The sequence below is a fragment of the Lutra lutra genome, chromosome 6, assembly GCF_902655055.1.
Source record: "Lutra lutra chromosome 6, mLutLut1.2, whole genome shotgun sequence".
Classification (NCBI taxonomy): domain Eukaryota; kingdom Metazoa; phylum Chordata; class Mammalia; order Carnivora; family Mustelidae; genus Lutra; species Lutra lutra.
The window spans coordinates 141,297,466-141,306,504 of NC_062283.1; the positions used below are offsets into that span (position 1 = coordinate 141,297,466).

At 40.7% G+C, this 9,039-nt stretch overlaps 1 protein-coding gene across 4 annotated transcripts in view; it reads right to left on the bottom strand.

The window, feature by feature from the left end:
* Positions 1–8,207, bottom strand: part of IPCEF1 (interaction protein for cytohesin exchange factors 1) — a 181,792-nt gene extending 173,585 nt beyond the window's left edge. For 3 of the 4 annotated variants that reach the window (XM_047733016.1, XM_047733015.1, XM_047733013.1), the window contains exon 1: positions 8,110–8,207. The gene's annotated coding sequence lies outside the window, so the exon portion shown is untranslated. The remainder of the gene's footprint in view (positions 1–8,109) is intronic. The other variant, XM_047733014.1, reaches the window with a different exon arrangement.
* Positions 8,208–9,039: the final 832 nt, after the last annotated feature.

Consider the following 9,039-nt stretch of genomic DNA (forward strand, 5'->3'; position numbering starts at 1 on the left):
TTACAAGTCAGTTATAAAAGACCATTAAATCAATAGAAAAATAGACAAAGAACTTAGAAGCAATTCATAGAAAAGAAACACAAATGGTTTATAACATATGAAATCATGAAGATATGAAAAACAAAATGTCAATGTTATATAATTTTTCATTTATTGGAAGCAATTCTTAAAATCTATGTCATTTAGATATTTAATTGAATAAAATCAACATTAAAACAACCTATATAGTGTGCCTCTACCTATTTAAAAACAACCATATATATAAATGTATATGTGTATATATACACACATATATGTATATATGCTTAGATATGCATAGAACATTCTAGGAAAACATTATGCGAATGGGTTACCATGGTTTCTTCTATGGTGGGAGTCTGGAAGTCCTGGATGAAGAGTAAACATAACTTTTTTTTTTTTAAAGATTTTATTTATTTATTTCACAGAGAAAGAGATCACAAGCAGGCAGAGAAGCAGGCAGAGAGAGGGGGAAGCAGGCTCCCTGCTGAGCAGAGAGCCAGACGTGGGGCTCGATCCCAGGACCCTGAGATCATGACCTGAGCTGAAGGCAGAGGCTTAAACCACTGAGCCACCCAGGCGCCCCTAAACATAACTTTTTATCCTGTGTTCTTTCATAATGTTTAAATTTTTAAATGAATGTCTGCATTACCTTATCAATAAAGAATGACTAGTTAATAAAATAAACTATTTTATTCAACAAATATCTACTAAGCATCGGCTCTGTGCCAATCACTCTTTTAAGCACAGGGAATACAGATAGTGGGCAACAAACGTGATTCTCTGTCCTCAGAGTGCTAACATGCTCCTGGGGAGAGGATAATAAAAGTTTCTAATGAATTCTGTTCCGTTATTTTGACTGCAACTTCATGAATGTTTCTTCCCTTTTCTTAATTTAAGTGAACATACTTAGTTTCATATAAAGTAGTTGTTATAGTTTCTTACTGACACAGCTGTCATAATCATAATTTGGATGGGCTTTGCTGAGTTAGAAGAAGCAAGACAAGGTTCATCCTATATGCCTCCATATGTATTCATATCATTTAAGAATTTTGCTCTCCTTGCAACAAAATATTGCTGATTCTCTGCCTTTGTTTTATGGTTTACCTAGTGAGAGAGTTAAGAAGCTTCTCCTTCCCTTACCAGTTAATTCATTTTTTTAGGATTTAAATCTAATTCAAGTCCTGAAGATTCAGAACAAAAACAATTCCAGAGTCACTTACTGTTCTCATTTCCATTGCATTCCCGGACCTTTTCCCCTAGATATAGAAGAATGGGGCCAACAAAGTGTGAAATTACAGCTGTTAAGACTGTTTCACTTGCAAAAAAAAAAAAAAAAAAGGGGGGCGCCTGGGTGGCTCAGTGGGTTAAATCCTCTGCCTTCAGCTCAGGTCATGATCCCAGGGTCCTGGGATCGAGCCCCACATCCGGCTCTCCGCTTGGTGGGGAGTCTGCTTCCCCCTCTCTCTCTCTGCCTGCCTCTCTGCCTTCTTGTGATCTCTTTCTCTGTCAAATAATAAAATCTTTAAAAAAAAAACATATTTTGGTTGAAGGTTGGAGTAAGGCAAAGAACAGTATTTCTAAAGTATGGTTAATGAGCCCTAGGCTTGCTCAGTTCTGCCAGGAAGGTGTTCCTTGCCCAATAAATTGGGGAAAGCTGCTTATTAAATTCCCCTACAATTTGGGGTGCCTGCGTGGCTCAGTTGGTTAAGCCTCCAACTCATGGTTTCAGCTCAGGTCATGAACTCACTGGTGGTGGGATTGAGACCCGTTTTGAGCTCCTCACTCAGTGAGGAATCTGCTTGAAAGATTCTCTCCATCTGCCCCTCCCCGTACTCACTCTCTCTTACTCTCTCTCTCTCTTTCTAAAAATTGATAGATAAATCTTTAAAAAAAAAATCCCTACAATTAAAATTTTTCTCTACGTTGGAGATTTACAAGGCGTGTCAGCATCTTATGAGTGAGTTGGACAATCAGGTAGTCAAGGCCAGGGTACCCAACAGGAAGGTATGGAGTCAAGACAGCCAAGATCAAACAGCACTGACATCCTGTTTTACAGCTTCGACAGACCACATCAGCATTCTGCTTTGCAGCCTTTCAGAAGTGACTTCTCCAAAGCGTTCTAAAATAAGACAATTAACCACAAGGCATTCATCCTCATAACAAGCAAGGGGTAATTAAGACAGAAGTCCCCAGATGTCAGCCCAAAAAAGACCATCAGCATGTAGACATTAACCAAAGAGGTAGACAGATTCGTGACCGGAGCCCTGACTGGCACGACTCAGCACACCCTGATTGCTTAAGATAGTTCCGCAAAAGCACTCATAAAAATCCCAGAACTTGGAAACTCCTGGGGCAACCCTCTCGGGCCTCCCTCCCTCTCTGGGAGCTTTGTGCTATTGCTCAATAAACCTTCCTCTGCTGCCCACCACTCTTCATCCAGTCCACCTCTTCGTTCTTTGAGTTGGCGTGACCAAGAACCACAGGCACTAAAGGCAGAGAATTCTTGCAACAAGCTTATCAGTGGCCCTACACAAAATCCTTCGTGAAGAAGTTTGCCTAACCTGGGAGCCTCTCTTCCTCTCTTCCCTCTGCCACAAGTTAGCACTGTGACCTCACTGAAGACTCCCATGTTCTCCAGTCTCAGGTTCTTCTGTCTCAAATATGAGTTGATGCCGGATGATATCCGAGGTTCCCATGCTACTTTATTATGCTAGATTCTTGATTTCACCTTAGAAAAATGAAGCAACGTAAGCTTCGATGCTGTCGAATGATTCAAAACACAGTCAAGTAAATAATAATCTGGTTAGGGAATTCCAAAATATGCTTTATGATTGACTAACATGATTCGGAGTGATACTCAGCCTAAAACACTGATTGGCTTATTATAAATACCAAGGAAAAATATTTTAAATCTCTTTTCAAGGCTACTAAGCATAAATCTTAGAAGACTACAAAAAGAAACAATCTTCAATACCAAACTGTGCAAAAAGGTATTGGTTTAGGTTCTAATTTTTCTGGGAAATAGGAAAAAGTTTGAAGTTACCTCCTTGTAAAATGACTAAGAATAACATTTTTAACTATTCACACAGGCACCTTTGTCATGACTTCCTATATTGCTCATACAAAAAAGAAAATGGAGTATTTCTTACCCGAATCCCTACCTATTTGACCACTAAACAGTCCCACACCAGCTTTTGTTATGGTCCAAAGGCTCCAAAGGCTGAGGAAGCAAATGAGGAAAACTATAGATTTCCTGACAACTCTATGTTAATTAAGAGATCTCTTGACATCAGGGGAACATATAGTCTCAGGTCAAATCCGGACCAGTTTCAGTTTTGAATCCTTGTTTTCCTCTTAGCAAATTCCAGAGCACTTTCTAGCTCCGATCCGGAATTCCATGCTGTTAAAATTTCTTATTAGCTCCTAGCTAACCCGAAACTTCCACCTGTACAAAATTACAGCACAACATACCTTCTGTGGCAAGGAGCACGCTCTTATTCCCCGGGCAAGAAGAAAATGAAAAGACTAAGTATGTGTGGGGTGGGAATAACTGAAATCCCATATTGCCTACCAGAATAGAATACTTCCTCATAGGGATAATCTTCCTTGATACAACACAACAATAACCAATAACAACAAAGGCAGAATCCATTTTTTTTTTAAGTATGGGATAAAAGAGATCCAATTCACTCCACTCCCTCAAAACAAAATAGGATGGGAAACAACCTTCCTTTTAACAGAAAACCAACAGTACTTTTAAAAGTATAGCCTCTCCTTCAACTGACCCTTGGCCCAAGAAAGTTCTACTGGTTGCGACTCTAAAACCAGCCCAAGAATATTCTCTGACAGGGCCCCTCACGAGTATGTTCAGACATGGAACCAGACTTCTACGTGATGATTACCTCTTAACTTTTATCACTACACATTGCTTCCAATACTTCCTGGGGCAAAAACAGCCTTGCTTAGTCCTAAAGTTTGACTCAGCATTTTCCAGTCTATTAGCTAAAGGTGAACCTTAATAAAGGAATCTTATTTCCAGTCAATCGGAGAAAGACAACTATCATATGATCTCCCTGATATGAGGGAGAGGAGATGCAACATTGGGGGTTAAGGGGGTAGGAGAAGAGTAAATGAAACAAGATGGGATTGGGAGGGAGACAAACCATAAGTGACTCTTAATCTCACAAAACAAACTGAGGGTTGATGGGGGGAGGGGTGTTGGGAGGGGGGGTGGGGTTATGGACATTGGGGAAGGTATGTGCTATGGTGAGTGCTGTGAAGTGTGTAAACCTGGCGATTCACAGACCTGTACCCCTGGGGATAAAAATATACTCTATGTTTATAAAAAATAAAATTAAAAAAAAAAAGGAATCTTATTTCCATATGGAAATGACACAGTTCCCATCAAGAATATTCTGCTACAATTTCGTTAATTCACATTTAGTCAAATGCAACTAAGAAATCAGGGACCATGACATTTTTCTACTACATACCCTGCAAGACATTTGGCCTATAGATAACTTTTTATGAAGCAAATGCAACTTCTGATGAAAGCCTGTGAATGACAAATACTTACCTGAGAGTCTAAACTTAATAAATCAAGAAACTAAAATTGGTATTTAAAATCTTTCTGGGAAACCTGGGTGGCTCAGTCAGTTAAGCTCCAGCTCTTGATTTTGGCTCAGGTCATGATTTCAGGGTGGTGAGAGCTAACCCTGCATGGGGTTCCTCATTCAGTAGGGAGTCTGCTTGAGATTCTCCCTCTCCCTCTGCCCCTACCCTCACCCCACTCTCCCTCTCTCTCTCAAATAAGTAAAGAAATCATTAAAAGTAAATAACAAAAAATAAAAATGAAAATTTTCTGATTTAAATATCTTGAAAAAGTTTGAAGAGATTCTCTCCTTCAAAGACTCAAGCATTTTGTAGAGGTTCTGCTTGAAATCCCATCTCTTCAACACCAATTAAGAGTGTCCTTCTCCACCTCCATCTTATGCAGACTTCCAAATCACAGAGAAACTACCATATAGAAAGTCAGCAAAAATACCTTCTGAGACTAAAAGAAGTTGTCACTTAATGAGGGAGACACAAGAGAGAAAGGGTTCTCTGTTTTAAGGGTGCATTACAGGATCTGGAAAAACTGTCAGTAAAGAGATGTGTAATTGGGACGTCTTCAAAATGGCTTGCAATTCTGGATACTCAGCTGACCCTGAAGCAGGCTTCGTAGGGACAAGGGGATGGTGGTTAGGGAGACTTGAAAGAAACTTGCTGTAATGGAAAAGCCAGCATTAACTCCTACCTGTGCAAACACAGATCTGTATCCTATCCAAGGACAGCAAAACTAGATGGGCTTCATTTCCTGATGGTCTTCAGAGTGTTACTGAAACTAAAATCATAGGCTGCATCCTCACACAGCCAATTCATTTCAATTTTTCCTCTGTCACAGACCATGCCCTCAACCTGGACAGCTTGTGCATGCAAAGCCTTGACAAAGAAAGAGTTTTAGAAGAGTAAAAGGATGAAATAAAGTAAATCTACCATCTTCCTACTCAAAGAACAATACCTCATTATCTAGAAAGACATTTTTTTTTTATTTTTTTTAAAGATTTTTTTCATTTATTACACAGAGAGAGATCACAAGTAGACAGAGAGGCAGGTGAAGAGAGAGAGAGGGAAGCAGGCTCCCTGATGAGCAGAGAGCCCAATGCGGGGCTCGATCCCAGGACCCTGAGATCATGACCTGAGCCGGAGGCAGCAGCTTAACCCACTGAGCCACCCAGGCACCCGAAAGACATTTGAAATGAGAAGAGTTGAAAAACCCTTAAAAAATAAATGACGCAGCCCTTCTATTCAACAGTTAACATTTATGGGGTGTGGATCAGGATTTATCAGCTCAAGGCTCCACATGCAGGCCAGCTGGTTTGGCAATCTGACTTTGTGCTCACTTGGAAGAATCTGAATGGCTATTTCTCACATTGGTGTTACTAACTCATAACAACTTAAAGAACTTTCTCTTCGAAGAATGGGTTCATGTTCACCCAGATTTCACAATGAAGAACATCTAGGACTCAGGAAATCTAGGCAGTGAACCAAGCCTCACTTCCAAAAGGCTGTACACATTTGGGAAATCGCAGAATCTGTTTGGGCCTCAGTTCCCTACCCATAAGGTGGCAGTGTTAGAGTAAACAGAGTCTAAATTCCCTCCTAGCTAAAGTGTGTTTGGTGTCTGATTCCATGCAGTAAGCATTAAAATCAAGCTTATGAGACAGGTGAGTAGGGGCCTCCCAACCCAGGCAAGTGTAAGGCTGAGAACACATGCCTGATGGGATAACCCAAGCTAGGAGACAGTGAGGGGCAGAAGATGATTAGGCTTGAACTCAGAATCACCTTGATGTTAAATCAATAGAGAAAACTTATTGATAAAAGCCAGGCAACAGAATTCTCCAAAGGGAAAAAACCTCCTGTAAGAGACAGCCAACTGGAGTTCAAGACTCAGTTCAGTCATTCACTAACAGCATGGCTTAGACACAACACTGAACCATTCTGAGCCTCAGTTTCCTCAATGGATGTGTTACTGTCTGCCCCACGTACAGACAGTACAAAGTCTTTGTATCAATATAAGAAAATAAACACACACACACTCAGTAGATTGTGAAGCAGTCACAGCTCAGAGCTTCCATGTGAACAAGCATTTAGGATTTAGTAGGAGGTCTCCCTATGATAGAATAGAACAAAAACAAAAGCAAACACAAAATTTAGAGAACTATTTTTGAGAAAGCAGCTTCCTACTTGCCTAATCCTAAAATACAGATCCCGAAATATCAATATGTGACATTTCTCTAGGCTCTTCAAGAGAATAGAGCAGATTTTCAATGGAAATATCTGCATAATAAAAAGACAGCTAAATGGCATATAAGACATTCAAGTAAGCCAAAGAATCACAGAATTTCTCCTTTACACCAGGAGACCCAGCACAAGCTGAAGAGCCAAGCAAGGGGTAGAGCTCAACAGAGAAATTAGTCCAAGGTACCTGAATAATCATGAAAAGAAAATACAGAAACTGGGGACAAGGGAAAGAAAAGATATTTGGCCACAGCCAAGTTTGCCTGGGGACTACTGACTGGGGAGAACAGGCATGGAAAGAGAAGAAAGTTTTTCTTACTTGGGGGACCAGTTGGCCGGGAAGAGAAGTATCAGACACCAAACCTAACTTGACCCAGGGATAGGCACAAGCACACAATATCAACGCATAATGCAGTATGACTAGAGAAACATGCTGTTAACCCCTAAATGAGGGAAGACGAGAACCTAATGGCTTTTTTAAAAAAAAAACTATACCTCACCAAGTTCATTTGTTTTGAACAACTCTCCATGAATTCTCAGAAAAGTCTAAGGAGAATATCCAGAGAATGCTGGGTAATAATTTGGTTTGAAGCATGACAATAAATGTCAGCATGTATCCACAACCCTGCTAGCAAGAGGAAACTGAATGGGAAACCAGTTAGATCAAGACTGGAAAGATGGGTTTTCCAATCATTCTGTGAAACAACAGTTGTAGGAGAATTGAGGTCAGGGAACTTCCCAAGAGAGAAACTCTACAGACAGCAAGACAGAGAACCAAGAAGTAAATCAGATCAGAGGCTATGGTTGACAGAAAGACATAGGGAGAAATCAGAGAGAGAGAGAGTATAGGGCATTAAGGTAGAAGTGGTAGAAAATCCTGAGTCCTGAGCCCTACAGAAGTGATAATTGGAGTATGTTACCAATCCTGAAAGATGATGAATCCAGGAGGATGAGTACAGAGAAGGGCCCCAGATTTGACCCAAGGGGAGACTTTGAGAGCAATGGTTAAGAAACATGAGCCCATGGGGCATAAACAGAGATACTTAATGCCCAACCACATCCAGGATTGAGAGGGGAAGCTCTTGCTAATTTGCTCCCATCGCAAAGCACACAGCAGTAAGTATTTAATGCAAAGTAGAAATGACCATATCCCATGTCTAGAACCCTGCTGTTATGAAGAATACCAAAACTTGAAAGCAAAGTCGCCTCAGAGGGAATCCCCAAGGCCTACTTGCTCTGCTCACTTACTCAGCTTTGATAAATGCTCTGGTGTCTCTCTCCTCATACTAGCTTGCTGGCTTCCCGGCTCAGAATAGCTTGCAGTCTGGCGTTCCTCTCAAGGCAACAATCTGTACATAACTGTGGAATGTTTCCAAGTGTTCACAAATGGTGCTCTTGTGCCTAGCTCAAACCTTGCTTGACAATTCCCTCTCAAGTCCCCATTACCTACGCAAGAGCAGCTCTACTTGATTAATCAAGCTGAAAATCCGGCGGCAGAAAACCTTGGTAGCTTGCATTCCAGGGTGAAACCTAGTTCTAGCTGGAAAACTTGGGCCACATTTGACCAAGAGAGTTCAAGTTCAGATCCTTCTCTTTGACAGCTGGCTGTAACTAAATCTAACCAAGAAAAGATAGTTAATTCATAAAAGGGAACTTAAAATGTGATCTTGTTCGTTCTCTGCAATGAAACACCTGGAAAATATTAGTTATTTGATAGGCATGTAGTGAATGTTGAATATTCAAAAAGGGTCTCCTATCACATTACATGATTAACATTCGTACTCACTAGTGAGACCAATTACGTGCCTTCTCTTTTTTGTGAGAACGGCAAGAGAGTTTGGGGTTTATGGTCCAACAAAGAACCAGAAAACAAGGCTTTTAGCAAAATTTGCTTCAAGCGTTCAACAGGTAGAAAAAACAAGGTTATAACTGGCCTGCACTTTAAGTGAATTAGTAAAATGTTCTTGTTGCAACTATTAATTTGCTAAAAGAACAGAATTTTCAAAAATGTTCAAGAAGGGCACCTGAGTGGCTCAGTGGGTTAAAGCCTCTGCCTTCAGCTCAGGTCATGATCGTAGGGTCCTGGGATCGAGCCCGCATCTGACTCTCTGCTCAGCAGAGAGCCTGCTTCCTCCTCTCTCTTCCTGCCTCTCTGCCTACTTGTGGTCTCTGTCCATC